Source organism: Vicugna pacos, chromosome 1 (genome assembly GCF_048564905.1).
Source record: "Vicugna pacos chromosome 1, VicPac4, whole genome shotgun sequence".
In the NCBI taxonomy this organism is placed as follows: Eukaryota; Metazoa; Chordata; class Mammalia; order Artiodactyla; family Camelidae; genus Vicugna; species Vicugna pacos.
This window is the reverse complement of record NC_132987.1, coordinates 86831870-86858418: the sequence shown is the minus strand read 5'-3', so window position 1 is coordinate 86858418 and position 26549 is coordinate 86831870. Positions and strand designations below refer to the sequence as shown.

The following is a 26549-nucleotide window of genomic DNA, read 5'->3' as shown; positions in this document are numbered from 1 at the left end:
CCTTACCTTCACATCTTTCCTCATTCATTTCCCAGCTGTCACCCCAGGCTTATTTCTGCTCCTCAAAAACACTGAGCATGTTCTCACCTCAGGGCTAGTTTGAGCGCACTGCTCTCAACACTTTGTACGGCTTATTCCTTGATTTCACGTAAGTTTGAGTTCAAATGTCACTTCCACAGAAGGGACTTTACTGATAGAAATAACCTGAAGAATTTTCCTGACTCTCAAAATCCCCAAGTCACTTTCTATCACATCTTCACATTATTTTTTATTTATATTTATATTATTTATATTTCCCTTTATTTTATTTAGTGCTTTGGAAATTAATGGATTTGTTTATTCATTTAAGAGTTTAATGTCTGTATCTCCCCATAGACCAGACATATTATAAAAGGAGACATTTTCTATTGTATTCTGTTATCTCCCCAGTATTTGAAACAAACCCTGGCATATGAGTGCTAAACAGACACATGCATGCACGTAGGCGCGCGCGCACACACACACACACACACACACACACACAATGTTGTGCTGGAGATGAGTTGCAATGATTCACAAAATTCAATTTTGCAAAACATCTTTTCCTAACTCTGAGGTCTGCAGCATTACACTGGTAGCTTGAAATTGGCCAAGTGGGAGCATTTCCTCCACACAAATCAGCAAACACTACAAATCAAGGTTTTTTTTTCTTCTTCTTTCTGGAATCTGTTTTTAAACATTTAGTAGTCTGTCTATGAATAATAGAATAAAAAGGTAACAAAATTCCTTTCTTATAACTTAGATCTCGAGTGAGGAAAATACATATGAAAAGAAGCTTCATTCTTTCTGTTTGCAATTCCAGTGTGGTTGAAAAAAAAATGAGAAAACAAAAACTGTGCCTCTAAAACACTGATGAAAAGAGCAGCAGAAGACACCAATAGGAAATAATCCATCTCATTGTGAGTTGATGCCAAATAATTCTGAACAATAACCCATACTCCTGACTATGCACAATTGACCTGTGCATTCTGATAGTATGTCAGGCTGAAGAAATTTCCCTCCACCTTTCTAGGTCCTTCTGGCTGGTCTCAGAATAAAATTGACATGAGATAAATTAACAGGCAAAAATCAAATAAAAGTTAATAACATGTATACATGGGAGAGACCCGGATTTGAGTAACTCACCAAAATGGCAAAAGTGCTCACCTTACATACGATCTTCAGATGAAGACCAAAGAGGATGCTGAGGTAGTGGTTTGGGACTTTAAAGGAGAGGAAGGAAATTCACATGGAGGTGGAAAAGCATATGTTTGGTTAACCGATGTTGGCTGGGTCTTGCCGTGGACTTTGATCTCCAGGCCCTCCTGAGTTTCCCACCACATCTAGCATATTCCTTGGAGGTATCTCTGGGGTAGTTCTATTCTGGGAACAGCTAAGTGGGAGGTGAAAAAAAACCCCACTTCCTGAGTTTTTGATTTCTTAAAAATAATCAACCGAAATTAATGCTCATACCTGTTGACCAAAAAAAAAAAATGTTCAGAACTCTGCTAATATGAAAATAGTTTATTTGAGGCTTTAAGAATTGCAATTCAGGAGACACAGATTCTGGTAAAACTGAAAGAGTGTTCCAAGGAAGAGGAAGAGTTAGAGGCATATAGAGACGAAAGCCACAAGAATTATTAAAGTTGCCTGGCTGTGACTGACTCTGAAGCAAATTAGGAAATATTTGTCCTTAAAAGAATCATAAGTTGTTTTAGGGCAAGTGTCCTGTCAGATGTTCTGGATGCCATTGTTAGTACAGTAAGTGGTCAAGAGGTCAGATTCCATCCACGCTGAGACATGCATAAGTCACACTTCCTTAATGGCCTCCTGCCACCCATTTGAGAGCTCTCTTAGCAATAACTCTATTCTAATTTTCTTTCTGCGTGCCAAACAGATGCATTTTGGAGTGGCAAATTTTGCTCCCCTGCTTCAATTTCTAAATTATGATCACAAAAACTGTTTGACAATTAACTTTTTCTAGTCATACATAATATGCTAATATGCCTATTTATCTTCAAGCATCCCTTTCTAATGTAAAGATGCGACAGGAGCTAAATTTCGTACTTCTTTGATCTCAAAATACAAGCACAACTTTTAGGCATCTTATTAACTGAAGACGGTGTGGCTTTTCAATGGTAAAACAACACTCTAGGTTGACTACTGCAGAATTTCAGTACAACTGAAGATAGTATCTGTCATTATGAATACAGGTAATTACCGCAAGAAATGACTCTTTACTGACTGCGGTGTTGCAATATGGGGGAATCTACTAGAGGGAAGTACTGAGTAGTTATCATCTATTGTATATTTATTATGCTGGGCATCACACTGTGTGTTTTGTATCTTGTTTTTGAGGGGAGAGTAATTAGGTTGTTATTACTATTATTATTATTTTATTTTTAATGAAGGTACTGGGGGTTGAATCCAGGACCTCATGCATGCTAATCATGCATTCTGTCACTTTTAAGCTATATCGTCCTCTCCTGTTTTGTATTTATTTATTTATATATAGAATCAATTCAATAACAGTACAAGTTATTTTCAGTATTTCAATTTTAAAGACATTAAAATGGGTAATTAGATAAATTTTCCCATTGTTACACTCAGAAAATAAGTGTAAGTAAAAGAGATAGAATTCAAATCCAGGTGGTCGAATTCTAGATTTTATAGGATTGCATATGAGGTCTCATATACTGCCATTCCACAAAAATTAGTCACTGACAGCTCAGAGGATTTGAGATATGCAAAAGGCGGAAGCATTAATACATTCCTACGGAAACTTGTTCTCTAAACTGGGAAATAGGGCATACGTAAATACAGGTACAGCTATGTATGTTTTTCATCTTCCTTTATTTGGCCTCCTTATGCTACAGTACTACCTGCAGAGTAATGTAGAGCACACCCGTGCTTCTGATTACTCAGAAATGATAGCTGTATTATACTAAGTTTCCTTATCTTGACATGCTGTTTTCATTATGCCACTTTGGGATGTGATGAATCAATTCTAACCATGTACCTTTTTTATACGGACTCATAAAACTTCAGTACTGTGGCATAAATACAGCCCTCTTAGCATTTTTGGCATGAAGGTAAGGAAATAAATGTACCAAGTTCAGCTCTCAATACACCATGAATTGCTACACTTCTTTTCAAAAATTTTTTTCATTTCTGAAATCGGGTATGGGGTCTGGTAGAAAAGGGAGAACACAGATTGTGAGAAAAATGGAAAGGCACAACTGATAAATTGCCTCGTCTGAGCAAAGTCTTGAAAGAGCAGATACAGGTGACAGGGTAAGGACATACATAATAAAATGATCTATTTAGGTTTACCATTTGTGCCAGGTAGTACAGAAGGTGAATTCCAAAAAATAAGTTGAAAACAAATTATATTTAAGGATTCTGTGTGTGTGTGTTTTCAGGCAGTTGTCTCTGCTGTTAATCATTCTGAGGAATAATTTTCTTAATTGATAAAGTGAGTTGTTCATTTTGCTTAAGGAAAACAGAAAGAAAGTATAGAATTTGAGTCACACTTAGAATGTTGGATTAAGTGATAAGATTACTGATGAATGTTTTAAAGGATTTTGTGTAGATTTCTATATTTATCAAAGGAGTAACTAGATTACATAATAGCATTATATCATTTTTCTGAGCTAGGACACAATGGAAACTTTGCATAAAAGCCATACATTAACAGATTTTAAGAAAAAAGTATTCCAGGTAGCAGAAAAAAAGATACACAGTCTTGGTATTAATATGTATGAAAAATGGAATAAATAATAAATTTGAATTTGTCACATCTCTCACTAAAAATTTACCTACGTTAATTGAAAAATAAAAAATAATGTGCTCACATGAGTGGGCTCCCCCATCATACTACGGGAAGGGTCACCAAGAACCCCCCTACCCCAAACAAAAAAAAAGAAAAGTAAAAAATAATGATCATTTATTCCAACATTCTTCACTTCATTATGGTCTTTGGTATTGTTGTTAAATAGTTTCAGAATATCCCCTAATATTAGGGATAGTCAATCTCTTCTGGTGGTGGAATTCAAATAAACTGCAAATTAAAGGAAAGAAGCTATTCTGCTGTATGATTATACACCAAAAATATCTCAGGGTTTGCATAATTTAATTTGCACATTAATTCCACTGCTCTCAATAAAGGGCTGATATAGAAAGTATTACCCCTCATTCCTTAAGCAGATATAAGATTTTTCCTCTTGAATATCTTTTTAAATAAGCATTTAATCTTAGAATAGTAGACTTATAGAAAAGATAATGCACATTTTCTATATACCCTATATCCAGTATCCACTATTATTAAAATCTAATATTAATATGATAAATTTGACACCATTTCTGAATTAATAAAGATGCATTATTATTAATTAACTAAAGGTCATACTTTACACAGATCTCCTTAGTTTTTACCAAATGTCTTTTTCTGGGTTCCAAAAACTCATCCAGAATACAACGTTGTATTCAGTCATCATATCTTCTTACTTAGGCTTCTTTTTGTTGTGACAGTTTTTCAGATTCCCCAGTTTTGATGCCCTTGACAAATTTGATAAGTAATAGTAAGCTGTTTTGTAGAATGTCTCTCAATTAAGATTTGTTTCATATGTTTCTCATGATTATACTGGAGTTTTGGGTTCTAAAGATCAAGACCACAGAGGTTAAGTGCCATGCTCATCGCACCACATCAGGAAACATACTAACAACATGACTTAGTGTTCTTCATGTTGACTCTGATCACATTCCTGAGATAGTATTTGTTTGGTTTCTGTAAAGTAACTTTTCTTTCTTTTTCTATACTGCATTTTTAAAAAGAAAGTCAGTATGTGTAGCTTACTGACTTACTCTGTACATACTTAAGGAGTGAGAAGTTATAAATGTCATATACACGAAATTATACAGTATATTTCCTTTTCAGACTGGAATCTTTTATATAACATTATGCATAAGATTCATTCATGTTTTTGTGTGTCTTGATAAGACATGTCTTTTCAGTCGCTCAATAGTAACTCATAGTATGAATATAGTTTGTTTACTCATAAACCTACTAAAAAACATGTATTGGCTTAATAGTGTTTTCACGAACAGTTTTTTTTAATTTTCATAAAGTCCATTTTAACAATTTATTTTCTTCATGGATTGTGCTATTTCATCTAAAAACTTATCATCAAACCCAAGATCAACACAGTTTTCTCCTAGAAGTTTATGCATTTTACAGTTTCTTCTGTGATGCATTTTGAGTTAAACTCTGCGGAAGGAATAAGGTCTATGGCTAGATTTTCTCTCTTTTTTTAAATTTTTCCATATGTTTTCTTGAAAATTATTCATTATCCATTGACTTATTTTTGTGCTTTGTCACATTAATTAACTCTGTGTTAATCTGTTTCTAGGGTCTCTATCCTTTCCATTCTTTCATGTATGACCAATACTATACTGTCTAATATTGTTGTATCTTCAAAATAAGTCTTGAAATCTGATAGGGTGAGTTTCTTCAAATTTAGTTTCTTTTGACAATTTTCTGTTGTCTATTAGCTCCTTGGTTTCCATATAAATTTTAGAAGAATTTATCAGTATCTGTGAAAGAACTTGCTGGGATTTTGCTTGCTTTAAATCCAAATTGGGAAGAATTAACTCTTAACGATATTGAGCCTTTCAATACATGAACACAAAATATTTTCATTTATTTCGATATTTGATTACTATAATCAGTTTTGAAGTTTTCCACTTATAAACTCTACATTCATCTTGTTAGATTTATAGTATTTTATTTTGGGGGTGCGATTGTAAATCATATTGTTTTAATGTCAAATTCAAATTGTTCATTGCTAGTTTATACGAAACTAATTGACTTTTAAAAGTGTATTGAGACATTGTAACTGACTATACTTCAATTAAAAAAAAAGAAAAAAGAAGGAAAAAACCGTACTGACCTTACATCCTATAGTCTTGTTCTACTTGCTCATTAGTTGCAGAAGCTTTTTTGTTTCTCTGTTTGCTTTGTAGATTATGTGGTCTTTTCTACATAGATAATATGGTCATCTGCAAAGAAAAGCAGTTTTATTTCTTCCTTTTCAATTTGGACACATTTATTTTTGTGTTTTATTGTACTAGCTAAGAATTCCAGCTTCTAATGTCGAATTGCAGTGGTGAGATAGGACATGCTGGCTTTTTCCTGGTACCAAGATAAAACTTCCAATCTCTCACCATCACGTATAAATCTTAGCTGTAGGATTTTGTAGATATTCTCTATCAAATTGAGGAGCTCTCCTTCTACTCATACTTGGTTAGAGTTTTTATCACAAGTGAGTGTTAAATTTTGTCAAATGATTATTCTGTTTCAATTCATAAGACATGATGGGTTGCATTTTTAATGATGAACCTGTCTTGATTACTTTGAATAAATCCCCAAATAAATAAAATTCTCTGCTACTTTTCCATTAACTTACCCCAGTGCTTAAAAACTTTCAAGCATTTTGTGTCAACAGAGGTGAGTTCAGTCTCTTTCCTCCATTGCAATAAAGTCTTCCTTGCCTGTTTAACACCATTTAGTGCAATTTTTTTCTTTGACAGTATCAGATGCTTCAAATTCCTATAATATCCTTAGGTTTGTCTTCCATATTGGCTTCTTTATGTACTTATCCACAGAGAGAGTGACATTAGCTATAATCTACTTTTATTTATATATATATTGTAGCCCTATGGATGTTTTGGTGTTACTTTGAAGGGAAGAAAAGAACATTCTATAAATACGATTATATCTTAGTCACTATTACACCTGTGTTTGAGAGCGCTCTCCTTCACAAGTGTTCCCCCACAATTTTCCCCCTCTAATCTCTATGTTTTTGCATAGCTGCTGTATTTCCAATTGTTTTTTTCTGAAGTCATGTGAAGCCATGACTCCTGATGACTTTAGTGAGGCAGAAAGACTAGAAGAAGCTGCAGTTGGAAGAAGTGTCCCCCTACTCCAAGAGCAAATTTCAGAATATGCTGGCTAAGTTCCTTTGCACTGGATAGTAGTCCTTTGCTACGGAGAAGTCTCTAGGCTTGTTTCAAAATGTTTACTCTTGGCTTCTCCCGCTAGAGCTAAAAGATTTGTCTCATATATTCACTGTAAGAATCTCTTGGATAGTTCATGTAAGAATTTCTGAAAGAAAGCTCGAGAAAATGTTGGGAAAATCCTAACCCTGAATCCCCTGGAGTTTCTTCTCCTCAAGTTAGTCTAAACATGTAACAATTTCAAAATCTGTCTTACAACTGAATCTTTGATGCTTCCCTTGTTCATACTGTTTGTTCTAACTTTTTAATATGCCTTGTAATTTTTTCTTGAATGTTGAATATCCTCTGTTGGAAATAAGAACTGAGGTAAATAGGCCTTTCTTATAAATAAATATTAACAAATAGCCAATATTTATCTGGCTAGGACTTGTGTTACTGGCTAGGAGTGTTTTATTATGTTTGATAAACCTAGAGATGCCTGAGATTTTATCTCCTTTTAGCGTCCTCACTTGGTATCCCCTATTGTTTTTGGGTCTCTGAGAACTTCTTCTAAAACAGGATTTGTACCTGATAGTTCTTTCCCTTATAGTTATTTAACCTGTAATCTACTGCTTTTAAACCAGAGGCCTATTGATATGGTTGTAAAATGTGAGAGGATGAAAAGGAGTTTGGATCAAAATGGCAGAAAAGAAGGACGTGAAGATCACTTCCTCTCACAAATACATCCAACATACATCTACACATGGAACAATTCTCACAGAATACCTACTGAACTCTGGTAGACGATCTCTTATAATCCAAACTACAAGAAATATACCACATAACTTTGTAGGATAAAAAAAGAAAAAGAATCAGGACAGAACTTGTGTCCCTGCAAGCTGTGAAAGAGGAAAGGTTCTCTCACCAGATAAAATAAATAATATAAAAATACTTTTCAGTGTTTAGTAACTGTGAAATAATTTTGTGCAGTCAAAAGATCAAACTAACAATGTGTATTAAATATACTTACTATTAGCTAATGAACAGAATAGAGAAACCAACACGTCACCTAACAACTTAAGTAAATTTTCCAGATTGTCCATTAAAGTCAACTTGAAAAGCACTCTATTGTGCTAAATAATAAGTTTTAAATGTTTCTTTATACCACTACATTTTATGGTTTATAACCCCATATAAGTTTCTTAAAATTTGTGTATCAATTTAGCGAACACTAACTGCAGTATTAGGTTTTAGGTTTGAATAAAACCTAGGTTTCCAATGGACAAAAGTGAAAGAATGTTATTTTTTATGTAGAAATACATTACATTTCAAATTTTGTATTTAAATGTGCCTTACACCTTTATTCTAATTTAGCTTTTTATATCCAACATATACAAACATGCACAAATAAAATTCTCACACAAAATACATGCAATGTAATGAAAAAAATGCTTGTCAAAAATAACATATTTTGTTTCAAGTTCTATCCAACTAGTTCTCACTTTTTTTGTGCTTAAAAACACTCATATAAATCCAAGTTTAGCTTGGCATAAAGTTCTCCTCATATTTTATTTTTCTTGATTAATTTTCCACTGCTTCTTAGCAAGCACCAGAGGAACCAATTCTACTGGAGAACTGACCATTCCCTGACCACATCATGCCTTTTTAAGTCTTCAGACCTTTTCAAACACTTTCTCTCAACTGGCATACTTGTTTTCTCATATCTCAAAGTTATCTTCCACATTCTTACCAAAATTTACTTCTTTGTTATCTTGTGATTCACTGTACATGAATCATATACTGCCATTAACCACAAAGGGAACTGAAACAGGATTGGGCATCCCTAATTTACTGTGGAATATTTCCAGTTAGAAAAATTTGAAAAGTAGCTTCACATCCTCAGGAAAGAATTTCATGGTAACATATCCATAATTAAAGTATTCAAGGACTCCTCAATGTACAAGTAGTCTCTTCAATCATCAACTTATAGGTCAAAACACAATGAAAGGGAAACCTTGTTCCCCACACTGTTTTCTAATGATACATAGTTGATTAATCATGAAGCTACTAGAAATGAATGTATAGGAAAGTAAGTGAATAATCTCAGTCTGAAAATATATTATATTTACCTTTAGTTCATGAACAGCCTTATGGACCTAGGAGGTTAACATTATATCAAGTCCTTAGCATCAAAAAGATGTAGGATATCATCATATTTATATTATTTATTGTTTGATTCAAGCTTTGCTGCTTTTATCTGCTTATTTTTTCAATTCAGTTATTCACTTGATATTTATTTGCACAGCTACTATGTACAGAGCACTGTATTCAGATTTTGTGGTATATTTGTTTAAAACGAATTCTATTTTTGCAGAGCTACATTCTAGTGAGTGGGGCAAACAGATAAGCAATGAACATAATGAATACATAAATTTTACAGTATGTAAAAGGAAGATAAGTGCTATAGAAAAACAGCATGGTAAAATAATTTGGAAATGTGGGGAGCAAATAACAGGTTGTAATTTTAGATATAAGGGTTGAGAAAGCTTTCATTGAGAAGTGACAGAGTTGTGGCTTTGTCTCAGGAAATATTGTTCCAAACAGGAGGGATGGCTAGTGAAAACGTCCCAAGACAAAGTAAACGTTCCACAACTTCTGGGAAGAGAAAGGAGGCAGTAAAGCAGGCTAGAAGCAAGCACAGATAACTAGGCAGAGAAGGGGGAGATGTAGTTAGAGAAAGGTTAGATCATACTGTGCCTTGAGAATGGACTTTTTTTGAGTATTGCTTTAGACAGGATTACATAGTTAAACATCATTGCTTTTAGAAATATTTGAACCTACAAGAGGCAAATTGTTTACAATTTTGAATATATAAATGTATGTGTGTACACTTGTAAACTTGCACAGTTGAACACTTTTTGCTAATGATTCTTTTTTACATATAAACGTACAAAATCTAGGACAGCTTAAAGGACATATTAGATAGTGGGTATAATTTTTGTAATACAATCTTAACTTGTTCCATACATAAATATTATTTATTCACTCTTTCAACTAGAATTACTCACTACAATCTAATACTGATCAGCAAATTTACAAATCTGTAAAATAGCTGCCATTATTTCTAAGTTCTACCAAAAATTTTAGTGCTTTAAATGTTCCCAAAGCTATTAATACAATTGCTAATTAGAGTGTTGGAGGGCTTTTTTATGCACAGAAAGATAAAAGAGAATCTCTTGAAGATATATTCTATTTTGCTATTTTATAGTTCACATACTTTCAATTAAAAAAAGATTAGAGTTAAATTGGTATTCCAATTATGGAAATTTTATACTGTAATAAAGAAGTGTATTAAGAAAAAACTCATATTACAAAAATGATACTTCAATATAAATAGAAAAGTGGATAATGGGGCATTTTGGTTTGCTGCATGAAAAATTTATTATGTAACTGCAATGTAAAAGAAGAGGTATACTGACTCTTAAATATAATTTATAATATAAATATATGTGTACCTTTATAAGATAAAGTCAGAAAAGTTTGATTCCACTATAAAGTCAATCCGTATTTTTGTAGAAAATTAAAATACTATTTTCAGAATTATTTCTCTTTCTCCCACTTAAAGATTTTTTCCCATGACTCAATTCAGCTTCATGATATACAAAGATCCTGACATTCTGTTGGCTTTCAAATGACATTATCTTACAGCTTAAAATTAGCTTAGCTTACTGTCAGTTTGTTAGGATGCTTTGGCAATATCACCGGAACCAGAGATGCACTATGGAAATACTGAATGATCTGAGTTCTTACTTTCTGCTGCTATTTTATTACCTCCAACATAGATGCTAGTCAAAAACTAAGACAAGTCAAACTTTTGTCATCAAAACACATTCTATCAATCTTCAGTTCTAAAAGTAGTATGAAGATACATCACTAAAGCCAAAACACATATAGATGAGGTTTACCACTGAGCATTTGTTAGTATAAAGATAAGGGAAAAAAGATTTCATTTACTCTGGTTTTATTATAGTTTTAGGTAATATCTATTTGAAGAAGAAGCAAAGAGCTGACCAAACATCCCCTTTACTGTGAATTGTTTTGATTCTAGATTTATGACTTTGAGACTCAATTTTGTCTGTTACTGCTCAAGACTATACATAAGCCACAAATCCTGACCTACTCTATTCATTTATGTCTTTATTGATTAAAAAAAAAAGATTTTAAAAAAAGATGTACTGAATTCAAAATAAATGAAACATTATGCTGGCTTCCAAGTAACAGTCAAATAGAAAGAACAATTTCATAAACCAAGAATTTAAAGTAATTAGAGAGTAATTTGGAGCACAGAGAAGAAAACGTTCTCTCTCCATTCATTCTGAGACTGTTAAATTACATAATAATTTCTTGATAACATTAACAACTGCAACACAAGTTGATTAGCTAATGTATAAATGTTATTAGATGGTCATTCTTTTCTAGCCCTGCCATCAGTCCATTTTTTTAAGAAATACATAAAATAGGGTATTCTAGTTAAGCATCAAAAGCACTGAACTTAGCAAAATAATGATTGATGGAAAACACCAATCCATTGCTGGTACATATGACTAGCCTACTTATTAGCTAAAAAGTAAAGATGGCCACAGTCTCAGGTTGAGTCTCCAGAAACTAACACTGATACATGATTCATGTGAATCATGTATTTCTTTAAGGATTTCTTTAAGGATCTCCTTCTCAGTTAAAAGTCGTAGAAAGTATGGGCCTTCGGAAGGGAAGGAAGCCAAAGTACCATGAAGTTAACTTGGACTTACTATTTCAGGGGAGCAAGCATCTGGGAGTTCTGGAGACCATGAAGATCAAGTTGTCCCCATCAGGGGGTAGGGGCAACAGTATGCTAATCCTTCCTCACCCTCCAGGCATTGTTTAAGAGCTAAGGTAAGAGGTGGAAAGCTGTTACTGCCCAGGGATTTCCACTCTTGCTGACCATAGGGAGAACAGGTCCTCGTACCCCGAGGACAGTACACAAGCACAAAGACTCAAGTGTTGGTGATTGAAGAGGATTATAGGGGAGTAATGACAGTATCTGCTGGGGTCAGTTTCGAATTTTTCAAATTTTAAAGTTCTCTTTAAGGATAATTTATGTTGAAATTTTTGTTATAATTACCATTATAAAAATTATTGTGATTGGGGATGGGGACTATATTGTTATTAGGTTTGTTTATATAATGTTTATTAACCAATAATGTTAATAAACTGAGAAAATCTCAAAATTTAGAGAATTACAAAAACTTCCCAGTCATAGAAGAACCATATATTAGTCAAGTAAATATTCTTTGTCTCTTACTCTTTTTTTTAGTAAATCATAAATTCTTGATATATGTATCTACTACTACCCCAAAACTTTATAAAGTGTTTGTATGAAAATAATTCTAAGTATGTAACTATTTTTTTAAAGTTAATTTCCATAAAAAAAAAATTTTGGACATGAAAATCCTACAGATGACATTATATTTAATGATGAAGCAAACTGTTTTGCCCAAGTTCGGAAATTAGGAAAAGATGTCCAGTGTCATGTGTTTTACTTGACCATATACACTGGAATTCCTAGCAAATGAAATAAGGCAAGAAAAAAATCATAAAGATTGGAATTTAAAGAGAAAAATATCCATTTTTTGGATGGCATGATTGTAAACATGGAAAACTCCAAATAATATGAAAAATAAATTATCAAAATTATCATGTAAATTTATCAAGGTCACAGGATATAACATCAATATTAAAATTTAATTGTACTTATACTTTTTAACATGAAACTAATGAATACTAAAAAAAAAGTGTACTGACAAAAGCTTAAAAACAGAAACAATTAATTTAAAAGTGCAAGAACTCTACAATGAAAATTCAAAAATTTCAGAGATTTTAAAGAAAATATTTTAAAATTGAGATACGTGCTTTTAATGAAAAATTGAAGTTATCAAAATTATTGTATAGTTTAAAGAAACTGCAATCAACCACTTGGTATGCTCAAAACACATTTAAAATATTTGTTAAACTGATTTATCTGACAAAATTTTAAAAAATAAAATGATTTTGCAGGCATATGTCTTTAATAACTCAGACAGTCTTATTACTGAATTTCACAAAACTTTAAAACTTTTCAGTTTACACAACTTGGAGCTCCTTACTCATCTTTCATAAATACTTTTCAGTTTTTAAATTTTATTTTGCTGAAAGGCATAGCTGTTGACAAGTGACAAACTGAAGTACACAGTGCTAATTTTCCAGATTCTGTTTGTACAAGTGTGACATTCTATTATTGGGTTTCATGTTTGGTTAAAAAATAAAAAAGGAGCTATACTTAATCTGAATCTCTAATATTTGCAGTGTTTCATGATGTAGAAGTTATCAGAACATACTTCATATACACAGATTATCTTTTAGAGTATATGATATCAGAGAGATGCAAATAAAGAAAATGTTTTTTCTATTATCCAAGCAGCTGTATTCTATTTTTAAAAATCATTTCTCTTAAATCTTCTGGAATAGTATATTATCTTGTACCCAATCGAATCAACCACTCTGTGGTGCTAACAGTGAGGAGTAAATATTTGCGGCTCTCTCTTACTTAGACTCACTTCCTGCTTAATGTTCACAGTGCCTCTTTGCCATTGCTTTCCATAACATTCCAGAGTGTACCTAATTTATTTTTCATTCTAAAGTCAGGATTGTATTCTAAATGCAATATCTTGGGCAGAACTCTTCGTCATTTCCTTCAAAGCTACTTGCATTTTAATATGTGAAGTACAAAGAGGACTTGCAAAAGAAGTTCTAGTTTAGATTATGAATCTAGACTCACTTCAGTTATTCCCACTTAAATTTATTTCATACATCAAGACACAACCTTCTATTTCATACTTTTTAACCTCTTTACAGAGTTGTAATTGACTTACATTTATTGCATATGTTGAAAGAATACAATTTGATATGTTTTGACTTATTCATCCCTTAAACCAGATTCAATGGAGAACAACACGTAGGCCTTGTCATTTGAAAGTTAGGTGAAATTCTTATAAATATAATGTACCTTCCAAAGGGCCTAGGAAATACTGATACTTTGTCATGGTAATCATGGTAATATATTGAGTATTGCAAAAACAAATTGCTTAAAACGAATTAGAGACAAAGCAAAGCATGATTTAGAGCAAAAACATACATTACCTTAAAACAAAAATCACAGAAATTATGACATCTCTAATTCTGTAGGTTAACATAAAAATTCAGTGTACAGTTATTTTAAAACATAATTATAATGAAAAAATTGAAGAATACTATTTTATCAGCATTCTTCATATTGACTAAAAACTTATTTAAATGATAACTCAGCTGGTTAAAAATAAATATAATAGATGAAAACTATGAATGCAGTTAAATAGCCTGAAATTATAGTACTTGGTTAGAAAAAGATAGCAAGGGCATACAGAGTGGCATAAACTTGAGAAGAATTAATTTCGAGAAAACCTTCTTATGAAAGTCAATCTCCTCAGCTTAAAGAACAATAGCATATTCTCATGAACTAAGGATATCCTGTTAGGGTAAAATAAATGATTTTGCTTCTGTTAGAATGGTAATTTTCTACTCTAGTCTCAGTTTATCATGATATGTTACAAAGGGAATTCCCATATAGAGTATAATTTAAAAGTTGTACTTCGTACTCATTTTCTTAATCATAAGGGAAACTCAAATATTAATCCATTTCATGAAATTCACCTTAGGTGGAAGAGAAGTGATCTTTATATATTTCACTTTCATGCCTGTCTAAGTAGTGCCACGTTGATATACCCAGTAAGGTTAAAAGACTATTTAAATGTGTATATTGTATATACCAAACACATATTCACATTAGTTTAAATTACCACTTCAAACTTTTACAGACAAAGGCTTATGAATAATTGGATGAGTCATCTAGAGTGCCATAAATATAAAGAACCAATGTAGGTAAAAAATGCATTTCCATTTGATCATTTATGAAAACTCCAGATGGGTCAGAGTAGATGCTGTATATATGTAATCAGATTTCCTAATCTGCAAGGGCCTTTTCTTTATAGAGTTGGCTAACAATTTATAAATGTTGTTATTTAATATCCTTTGGATTCCTTGTATTAAAAGGTGATGAGGAGGGAAGAGTTACCTAAACCTAAAGAGATCATTTTGTAAACAAATGCCATGCTAAATGGTAAGTGGTCTTCAATTTCCCTTGATTGTGTATGATATTATTATATATTTTCAAGTCCTCATTTGCCTTTGTCATTGCACTAATTTTGCAGTGATTGGATACATATATATATGGATCAATATGCCATCTTGAACCAGCAAGCCAGAAAAATACACTTCAAAGGAAAAATAAAAGATACTAGTAAGAAATAATAAATCAATGGCATTATAAATAATTTATGATGATAGTTACTATATTTACAGAGAAAATGCTTAAAGTAAAGTAGAACAGATATTCTTAGAGAAAGATTTTTTTTCATCAAGTGTGGGGATATTACACATTGATAAAATAACAGCTGGATTTTATTTCCTACTAATACTTCAAAATACAGTAAAGTAGGCAAATGCTGATATTTTTACTGCAGTAATAGGGAAAAAGTTATGTTACTGAATTTAACAACAAATTTTTTTTACAGATTATTAGTTAATATTCTCTCTCTAGGTATCTACTCTGTGGATACAGAAATAACAACTCATATCACGATAATGATTATATTTGATTTTACAAGTAGAATAAATTATGTTCCCTCCATGTCCCCATATGCTTTTGTGTGTAAACACAAAAGCAAGAAGAAAGATTATAATGAAAAAGAAGATAGTAAATATGGACAGGGTGAAAATTTATTTGGCTTCAAGTCTCTAAATCAAAACAATTTTTAATATTTAAAATCTACTTGAGTCACTCAGTTAATGCTAAGCCATTCATTTATTCCACAAAATGCACTGGTTGCTTCTGCTACATAAAGCACTAATTGGGATTTGGGGATGTGGTGTATGTAAAATAAACAATCTTCCCAACATTCTAATGAAGAAAGATGTAATAAAACTGTAAACTATTCTGTTAAATAGTGGTGATTGCAATACAATTGCAGGAAAATGAGAAAGGTATCACTAGATATAATGGAGCAAGTTGGATACTGCACTCAAGGGAGTCCTGTCTAAAGTGACATTTAAGGAGAGATCTGAGTGATGAGAAGGCATTCTGAGAAATACATAGCCAGAAGTAAAGAGGAAAAAACCCTGGAAAAGAGTTTACTTTGTATAATGCAAATGACCCAAGGCAGGAATAAGCTTCCGGTGTTTCAGAAACAACAAGACAACAACGTTTGTAGATAGGGTTTTAGGAATTAAAATAATAATAGGAAATTACTGCAGAGAATTAGCCAGTAGCCACGTTTGCTTTATCAGTCCTTATGAACTACGATGAGAACGTTTTGTATCATTGTCGGTGTAATGGGATTTTTTTTTCAGAGAAATGACTTTGCTCTGATTTTATTTTTTGAAAGATAACTCGGCCTGATGTATGAAACATTCATCATAATAAGGTAAAAAGGGTAACAGAGAAATACAGTCAAATCTTTCATAATACTGCTGTCTTAAGATGGATTCACTAAGTTCAGGGCCTGTTTAGGGAAGAAGAATAAGGAAGGGGAAGAAGCTGCTTGAGAATGGGATTTCAGGTGAAGATCAGCTTCATTCTTGTCTCACTGGGGGCTCCAGAGCGGCTCCCACCTTGAGATAAGGGGACAGGGATTATAGACCCTAGTGTAGTCAATAATGCATCAGTATGTCACTGAACACAGACCATCAGGAATGAGGGTGAATGGGTGTAACTTTCAGGCACTTCCAGGAAAGGTGACCTCGTTTTCCCAGGGACCATCTTCTGGAAGGTTTCAATTGCGAGCCATTAGTCTAAGCACCACAGGAGCTAGTGTATGGGTGTAAAGAAAGAATCGGTAAACAGAAGGAGGTCAGAAAAATCAATTTTGAAGGGAAAAAAAACAAAGAAATCAATGGCATTATAATGGTCCATAATGAAAATTATGATATTGACTGCGAAAATAATTGAATCAATGAAGTACAGAATTTGATAATTCTATAGAAATATTGGTTGTTTGGTGGGACAAGAGAGTAGACGCAGTGGAGGGGCCACTTATTATTTTTATAATATTACTTTATTAGACAATAATGAAGTACAAACTTATGAATCAGTGTTAATTTTCTATTAGAATGAACTCTTTGACTATAGTATGTTAATGGAAATAATACCACTGAATCATAAAGCATGCTTGCAATGGCACCTAGAAACAAATGATCGCTGAAAAGAATTACCAAACGGTCATGCCAATCATCAGTTCTTCCACTACATTAAATTAAACCTGACTTTCTAATAAATTAGATCCCAGAGCTACATATATACACTACACAATTTTAGGAAAATGTGTTTATGAATTTATAATTTAACATAGTCACAGATATTGTCAGAAGTTATGCAAAATTTTAATAAGTGGAATATGTATGAATCTTTTGTAAAACTGTGATTAGAAACAGTGTTAACTGTATTATTTAAAACTTTATACAAAATTAATACAGTATATTTCTCTTTGAGTTCAGTGCTAAAAATAAAAATGCTTTTCTATTCTGAAAAATAAATGTGTTCATTAAAATTGATAAAGCATCTATATAATCTATTAAATTTCCTTTGCCACAGTTGTTAGGTAACCCAGAGAAAGTAAACAAAGCCAAATGTGCTTATTGTTAGTTTTTCATACAAAGTAGTCTTTATCACCATCTCTCTTACATAGTTTTTTAGTTTCTTATATTATTACACAGTCAAGCTTTTAAGTGGATTATATTGTGAATTCACCACACTTTCATTGCCTGGCACTAGAGCAGATAGTATAAACAATGCTGAGAAAGTTGCAGCAGAGCATTTCATTTTGAAAGTTTGGAAATTACAAAGACACAGTGACAGTACAAATCTCTAAATTTTCATAAATATCTGCTTTTAGAAAGTCAAAGTGAGTTTACATAATTACTTAAGCAGGTGCAATGATTAATTTCAGATACTCAGTGTTCAATGTGTAGTATGTGATATGACCACATTACCATGCAGAATTATACTGTTTGTCATAATTCATTGCTACAAAGAAATATATTTATTCAAAAACTATATTTGCTTTAAAGTATGTCATTTTCAATATGAAGTGTTACAATTTGATATGTATAAATTAGATTGTGTCTGGCTATCATGTTTAAAAATATGATTGCATTGGGCACTTATGACTTCTAATTAATGAAATATTGAAATTAAAGAAGAAAAGTAAATTGGTGAAACAAGGTCAAAATCATAACAATTGTTACAGGCTTCAGCTCTGTCACTTAGTAGCAATGGTTCAGAATATTTTGCTCAGTTTCTCTGAGATGAATATGCTCATCTGTAACAAGCTGAGAAACATGGGATATAATTACCATGTGACATCTATGGTATATTGAATTTACCTTTTACTTCACTTACTGTTTATGGTTTTGCCTTTCTCACATAATTATTGTGTTGATTTCAGTGGATGAGAGAACAACTTCTAAATTTCAAATCTAGTGCTTATTGTAGTTCATGGATTATCATAAAGCAAAATATGTTTCAGTTGTAGCTCTTATCCTATAAAAAATGTATTTTTTCTTTAATATTTAGTTAATGTCTTCATTTGTAAGGTAAGGACATTAATAGACTAGCATTCTGACTCAGTCACAGCCTTCAAGTATGCCACACTGGTCCATACATCTACACATGGGTGTTGGGCCAGCAAGAAGAGAAGACCAGATATGTGAAATGATGGAAGGGATGACCAGAAGACTGAATTAGAATGTCAAAGTAATTAGCATAATAAACTTCCTCTCAATTTGTCTGTTACTGATTTGTAAAAAATCCAATTTTATGAACACTTGCATGGTGGCAAAGGACTCAAACAAGCAATGGCAATATGCATTCTGAGCCAAGAAGTAACGACATTTGTCCAGTAGTCAGTTTGAGTTAAAGATGGATCCCAGTCAGTGGCTAGAAGCAGAGAGGAAGGGATTTGATCATCAAGGATACCTTTGTATCCTGGGCACTAGGACAGGGTCCACCTTGCATATTTTCTCCTCCAGAGAATGAGATGGCTTTGCCAGAGCTAGTTGCCTTCCAGAGCAGAGCCAAGATTTATCCAAAGGAAAGGTGCCAGTACCAGAAAAATTGCCCTTCAATGAAAAACTTTACTGTTTACTGCAACCTTTAGAGTCATCTGATTCTACAGAAGCTCTGCATTTGTTACTCACTCTGAGTTTTGTATCTGTGAGACCTTTCTTTTTTTCATATTTTGGGAAATTAGCTTTTAATAATGGAAGTCTCATTAAGGTGACTAGTATATTAACCTGGCAAAACTATGTAAACTTCATCTTCATGGTGATGCATCTCATGGGCTGCTTGAGCCAAGCAACAACTTCTCCAACCTTCCCTTCCAATGTGAGAAAATTCTGAAGACTCTATTTTCCTGATTTAAGTGTCTCTCTATTATATTTATGTTGTTTTGGTTTTGGTTCACTTACAACTGACATGTTATTTTGCATTGCAGCAATGACTAAAGATTTAGTTTTATGGTTTGATCATATGGTGAACTCTGTTTGTTTTAGATATCTATTTTCTGTTGGGTGAGAGACCACAGAGGGTCTAGTGTTAAGTCTTATTTGTTTGCTTGTATACTTTTTTGTTTTGAGCTCAGATCACTTCAGTATTTCATTTCTACCAGGAGTAAAACAGCTATCTGATAACTAAATATGTGATTCTTTTCTTTTTTTAGGCTTCTGTTTATACCACTGACACATGGTTTAAGTTGTACAATTGAAGCTGTAAATCCTCTGTGTGCTTATATGTCTATGTGTCAGGAAATCAGAAGCATCTTTACTTTTCATTGAATGTGTCATGTTTCCAGTTCTGGAAAGTATTAAAACATATCTTAAAATCTCCTAAATCTCCTAAATTGTAACAGTTCTATTATCATTTTAACATAGACAAATATGCATATATATATATATATATATGTGTGTGTGTGTGTGTGTGTGTCTGTTTGTATGTATGTGTCTGTCTGTGGAGAGAGAGAGAGAAAGAGAATATTGCTCAATTTCCCATGAAGTAAGGACACTGAATATCTCTATATGTAATATATTTAATATATAATGTATATACAAATATGTATATAGTATACTATATATATATATACACACACACACATATATATGTGTGTGTGTGTATATATATATATAGAGAGAGAGAGAGAGAAAGTAAATCAATTTTAGAGAAAACTTTTAAGTTTCTGGGAAAAATAAAATTAAAAGTTAAACAGTATATCCAGTCTTTCATATTCTTCCATATATCCAACACATATTTGCTGTGTTTCTAGCATGTGCCACAAACTGTCCAAAGTAGATGGAATTAAAGAGAACCAGAGGGCCAATCTCAAGCCTGAGCCATAGGAAGCACGAAAATGTGCTTAAGAAATGTGACTCATGCAATGGATGATGTGAAAACAAAGGCAAGGGCCATGAACCAGGCAGAAGGGGAAAGGGAATGAATCATGGACAGTAGCAAGGAATTTCTTGTATGATTTCTTGAAATGCAGCTATTTTGAGTTTTTTGCCTTTAAAATTTTATTGCACTCCAAAAAAAGTGGGTGATAGATACTAGCTTTCACAGGAGTACAGCTGAACTGTCAGATATGATAACCATTAGCCATATGTGGCTATTTAAATCTAAATTAAAATTAATTAAAATTAAATCAGTTGAAAACTCAGTTTTTCAGTTGTACTAGACATGCTTCAGTGTTTATACTCAACATGCAGAGGTAGAGATTTTCTATTATCACAGAAATGTCTATTACATAGTGCTCATTATGTGAGAAAGGCTGGCTCCCATTTAATACGTGTGTCTAGGAACTTTTTTTTCATGTTTTATTTTGTTTTATTTACTCCTTTTTAGATTTTTGTATGTTTGCTTTTAGGGGAGAAAAATTAAGGAAGATAGGAACTTAAGAAATAGATCAACAATTGTTTCTTACATGGTATGTTTACATTGTCACTAATTCTCCTTGTTATTCTGACCTTTAAGTAATAAACTGAGATAAAAGACTGGTCATAAAATCTGAAAAATCTTTGAGGTTTAGTTTAAAGGAAGGAACAATGAAAAAACACTTTGTAAGAGTCTAATTTTCTCATCTGTTCTCATCTGTTAATATGCCATCAGCTCTTATAAATGCCATCTATCCATTTGAAGATATTGACAAGGTGTATGGAGCAGGAGACAGTCTTGACAAATTATAGACCTTTTGGGGAGAACCCCTAATAAACAACTTACAGGAGTGAATACATTACCATCTATTGTATTTCTTTTGTCATGGATCATCCATTTACTGCATTCTCATAGGTATCTAATCTTGTGGGTAGAGCATATTTTCTTACTTATCTCATAAATTAACTCAATACTCATGAATTATCTTATTTGCACTCTACACATCTCACACACCCTGAGGCTACTACACAAGATTAGTTACACTAAGATCTTAAAATGTATTTTTCTTATATTACTTTAAAAATATGGAGTTTTCCTTTCAAAGAAATCTTAAAATGAGATGACATTTATCTGTTGAGTGATAGAAAATTGACTGATAGCTATCAATTTTATTTAGGCCATATTTTCAAAACCCTTTAAACGACAGCTTGAAAACTGTTCCATGTGTTTTGAAGGATAGAATTCATTTGCGTAAAATCTGACATTGCTGTGATGCTGTATGACAGACTAATAACCTTAATAAAAATGCCATTATTTATGTGAATGGATGAAATATTATTAAATTTTAGTATAGTCATCTAATGTTTATAACCAATTTGGAAACTGCATATACTGAGAATCTCTTTCTTAACACAATCAATGATTCCTAATGTACTTTCTATTTCAGTTTCAATACAACAGGAAACTAGCAAAACACAGAAAAACAGAAAAAAGAGAGAAAGACAAAAAAAGACAGAAAAAGAGGCAAAGACACAATTTGCTTTACTATGTGTAGTATGTTAGCTAGAGTGGCGTTATTTTCTATTTGGATTTTCAGTTAATTACATTAATCACTAAATTCTTAACACAAGTACATTGAATTTTGTGGAGAATGAGAACATTCCTTCATCACTTTAGCAGACTTTGAGGAATGTGCAGAAGTTTTTCAAAAACTGATACTAGCTTCTTCTGAGAGTACTGATAATGATGCACAATTTTATTCTTATTGTTCCCTTGAGTTAAATATAGAAATTTACCATGAGAAGAAAACCATTTTGTAAGAAAAGTCTACAGAGGTCTATATAATCTAATTGTATATTTTCCTTGATTAAATCCCCCACAGCAGTTTACAGAGACAGTTGCATTTGACAATTGCTAGGTGATATGGTACTATTAGAAGGAGCTATTATTTCAATGTAAGAAAATTCTGAAGAAAATAGTCCAATAAAATATAATTAAACAGTACTTTTGGGACTGAACATGCAATTTGCATGTAAGAAAGTTAGGTTTTAGTATAATAATAATAACAACTACATATATTTGCAATTCTTTTCATAAACTCCACAAAGAGGGTATCAAATGACCTTTAACATTAGTAGACACTGCTTGCAACAGAAAAGACTGTTTTTGTGTGAATATATCCACTAGGTTATGAAGATTTAAAGTTTCAGTGGAAACTCATATTGAAGATGACTACTTCATATTTGTTCACTTTCTTTATAAATAATGTAAGTTGCATTCTGGAGAAGAAACTGCTTAAGGGAAAGAAAAAAATATACTAAGCAAGTTTTCTTCTTCTTCTTTTTTTTTTTTCACAGAAAACAAAATTACTTGCCTTTATTAAGAATTGTGGCTTTCAAAAGTTAAAGCCAGGAAATGCCTTCGTCAAGTGATATCTGAACATCAACTTCAGTTAGTAAAAATATATTAAACAGGTTGGGGTAAGAAGGTTAGGGCTGAACATCCTTGGCCCCAAGGGTTTCCTAAATGGGCCCCGGAGGGCAATCTTTGGTACACAATTTGAAAATCTGTGATGTAAATATTCTAACTTTGTCCTGTGTGGGACGGGAGGGGAAAACAAAACAAAACAAAAAACCCAAAAAACATTCCTCTACCCCTGGAAGTTCTCCTGGCTGGTCTAAGAATTAAATTGACATGAGACAGATTAACCAGAGAAAAATGAAATGATTTCATAAGAATGGGAACACCCCATACATAAGAGGTTCAAAGACAGAAAGTTAAAATGAGGTTATTTCCACGAAAATAATAATTTTATTTTGTTTTAATTATATGAACAATAGAACTAAATAAATCATCCTGAACTAAGGAATAAAATGGGGGCCTGGCACTTCCAAGGACAGGAGGCTAATTCATCAATAGGTAAGAAGAGCAGACGTTAGGCAAACAGATGTTTGCCCTGGTATACACGTGTGGGTCACTCAGATAAAACTTATCTCTGATAATAAAGCCTGTTGTAGGAAAGAATCCCGATTTAAATTCTTCTAGGTGCTTAAGGGAGGGGCAGAGGTTTCTTTTTGAACCCTCAAGATCTTGATTGCCTTCAGCTCAAAATAACCTTCATGCAAAAGTGGCACATTTTGGGGAGGCTTGTTCTGAACCCCTTCAATTCCATACTTATTTGCTTGCTTTATAAATGGTCATAAATCCTGTATGGTTTTAAGGGTTTTTTTTTCTTTTTTTCCTACTCACTCCAGGGAAACATATAGGTGATAAAAATAACAAATATGAGCCAGTTATAAACCTGAGGAATCTTCCCCCAAGTCTCAATATTGCTCCATTTTCTCAAATGCCTGACTGTTACAAGATTTTACAAAGTCTCCTTGGACTTCCTCTGTGATTTTTTTCCTGAGGTGTAACTCAATAAACCACCCTCTTTCCTCTGATTCATCTTTTCTTGAAAGTACAAAGACACCTACCACCAGAGTAAGCTCTCTTTCTATGATGCAGTTTAGTTTAGTTCTACAGATATTTTTCATGCCAAACACAGCTGGTTCCTTAAGGAACAAAGATTATTCATCCATTGACTCTGACAGTCCTCAAGGAGGCTAGAGTCAAGGGTGGAGAAGCAGATATATAAAAGAAAAATATTAAAACAATTTGGTAAGTAGTAAAAAGGTGTGTGCACACATGAAAAAAGGCACGTAAAGGGAGAGAAGCATGTTTTAAAGTGAGCTGTTTGTGTAACTGAGGCTTTCTGAACAGAGCCTTTTTAGGACGTTCTACTTTGTGCCTGCGTAGATGGTTTAAATACTGAATTTAAAATGGTTCTCTATGTAGATTGATGCTGTTGTAGCTACTAATTCAAATAGTCAGGTTTTGAAATCAGAAACAGCCATAGGAGACCCTTAGGTTCTGAACTCATAATTAAGTATGCTGTATTTTAGTGAATAAGCATTACTGAAAAACTTAAATGCACAATTCACCCCAAATATGGTTTTATATAGAAACCTTGATGAAAATTTTATGAGTAGAAATAATTGGTTATTTCCATGAAAATAATAATTTTATTTTGTTTTAATTATATGAACAATAGAACTTATATAAATCAAATGCACACAAATTCAATTACATTACATTCTTATGAGTAACTAAAATTCACTCGTTTGGAAAATCTTTACATTGCCTTTAATTATAAATATATCTTTCCTTAGGCTACATAATATTCCTAGATTAAAATAACCTGAAAATAATTTGACAGATGATGTAATTTTCTTTTAATGCTTTCATAATTCCTTCTTAGAGGTTTCAAAATTACAAGTTAAAATTGTTAGACGGGAGGAAATGCGTGTAATAAAGAATTTTTTTTAAGTTTCACTAAATTTTTTCCTGAATTAACAAATATATTTTTTTAAAAGACCATAGAGGGAGCCCTAGAGTTAGAAAAGTGAGAATCAGAGTTTAAAGGCCCATCTTGTAAGAATTATTTAGGATCATCTGTGTTTGTTGCAAAGCACTTAATACAAAATGCCTTTGCACATAAGCAAAATATCACTTAAAGTAACAAAGGCTTAGAACCTTTGTGCTTTTCACTGTAATACCATTCTAAATAACAAATAGCTACTTTGAACAGAATTTTTTTTATAGGTATCAATAGTAATTCTTGAAATTACAAAATAGGTCTGACCTAGCTAAATACCAAATAAAATATTATAATTTAAGCAGCCTGACAAGCCAAATGAAAATAAAATATTTATTGACAGGGTTCTTGATTTTTGGAAGCTTATGTTCAAACAAGGAAGAGAGATTCCAAGCAAATAAAGAAGAAATACGAGGTCAGGTAGTTTGGGAGAGATAATTAACCATCCACCAACAATTTGTGTTCTAGCTCCCCAAGTAAGGAGTGGTTGGTGGGAGGCAGTACCCCCCAACCAAATACTCTCTTTTCTCGCCGACTCTGCACACACACACACAACATTGAGACTTGTTCTCCCCACTGAAATTGATCAGGAAACGTGTGTCACTTCTCGACCAGTATTTTAAAGAGGCAAAGTCCCTCTTCCTAAGTTTTTGTCTTTCTGGTATTAGATTCTTTACTCTGTAACACTAATTTTGGTAACTGCTGGATGAAATTTGTTTTTGACTTATTGCTATTTGTTAGATTCATTTTGTAATCCTACTTTGGCTTGTTTATTTTATTCTTACCTGACTCAGAATATAGAGTTCTTTTCTAGTAACAGTTTAACATGCAACTTCAAAAAATAATTGCTGTGTTTTGCTTTTCTGTTCTAGAAAAGGCTATCTCTTACTCCCTGGTTGAAAGTGTTCCAATTCAGTGCTTCTCTGTCTTTGTATGTTTTACTTTGGTTAGAGATGCCCTTCCTTCCTTTTATTCTTGTCTTTGTTCTTCTAAAAAAAAATCTCCACTGATCATTTAAGATTCAGCTTGATCATGGCTTCTTCTGAGAACCTTCGGGGCACAATTGAAAAAAAACATTCTAGCTTAGAAACGTCATTTGCTTCTCATATAAAACTCCACTAAGGCAATCTATAGATTCAATGCAATCCCTACAAAATACCAATGAAATTTTTCAGAGAACTAGAACAAATAATTTTAAATTTTGTATAGAAACACAAGACCCCAAATAGCTAAAACAATCTTAAAAAAAAAAAGAACAAAACTGGAGGTATCACTGCTCCTGGACTTCAGACTATACTACAAAGTTACAGTAATCAAAACAGTTTGTTACTGGCACAAAAACAGATATATAGATCAATGCATTAGAATAAAAAGCCCCAAAATAAACCCATGCACTTACAGTCAATTAATCTATGACAAAGAAGGTAAGAATTTACAATAGAGAAAACATAGTCTCTTCAATAAGTGGTGCTGGGAAAACCAGACAGCTACATGTAAAAGAATGAAATTAGAACATTCTCTAACACCATATAC

At 32.6% G+C, this 26549-nt stretch overlaps 1 non-coding gene across 5 annotated transcripts in view; it reads right to left on the bottom strand.

Annotated features, from left to right (window-relative positions):
• The window catches only part of LOC116277668 (uncharacterized), a 299305-nt gene that overhangs the window by 31570 nt on the left and 241186 nt on the right, over positions 1-26549 (bottom strand). For 4 of the 5 annotated variants that reach the window (XR_012075489.1, XR_012075484.1, XR_012075481.1 and 1 more), the window contains 2 exons: positions 5967-6075; positions 4474-4575 (listed from right to left, as the gene is read on the bottom strand). This is a non-coding gene — a transcript (uncharacterized protein). Of the gene's footprint in view, positions 1-4473; positions 4576-5966; positions 6076-26549 lie in introns of those variants that run through there. The other variant, XR_012075482.1, reaches the window with a different exon arrangement.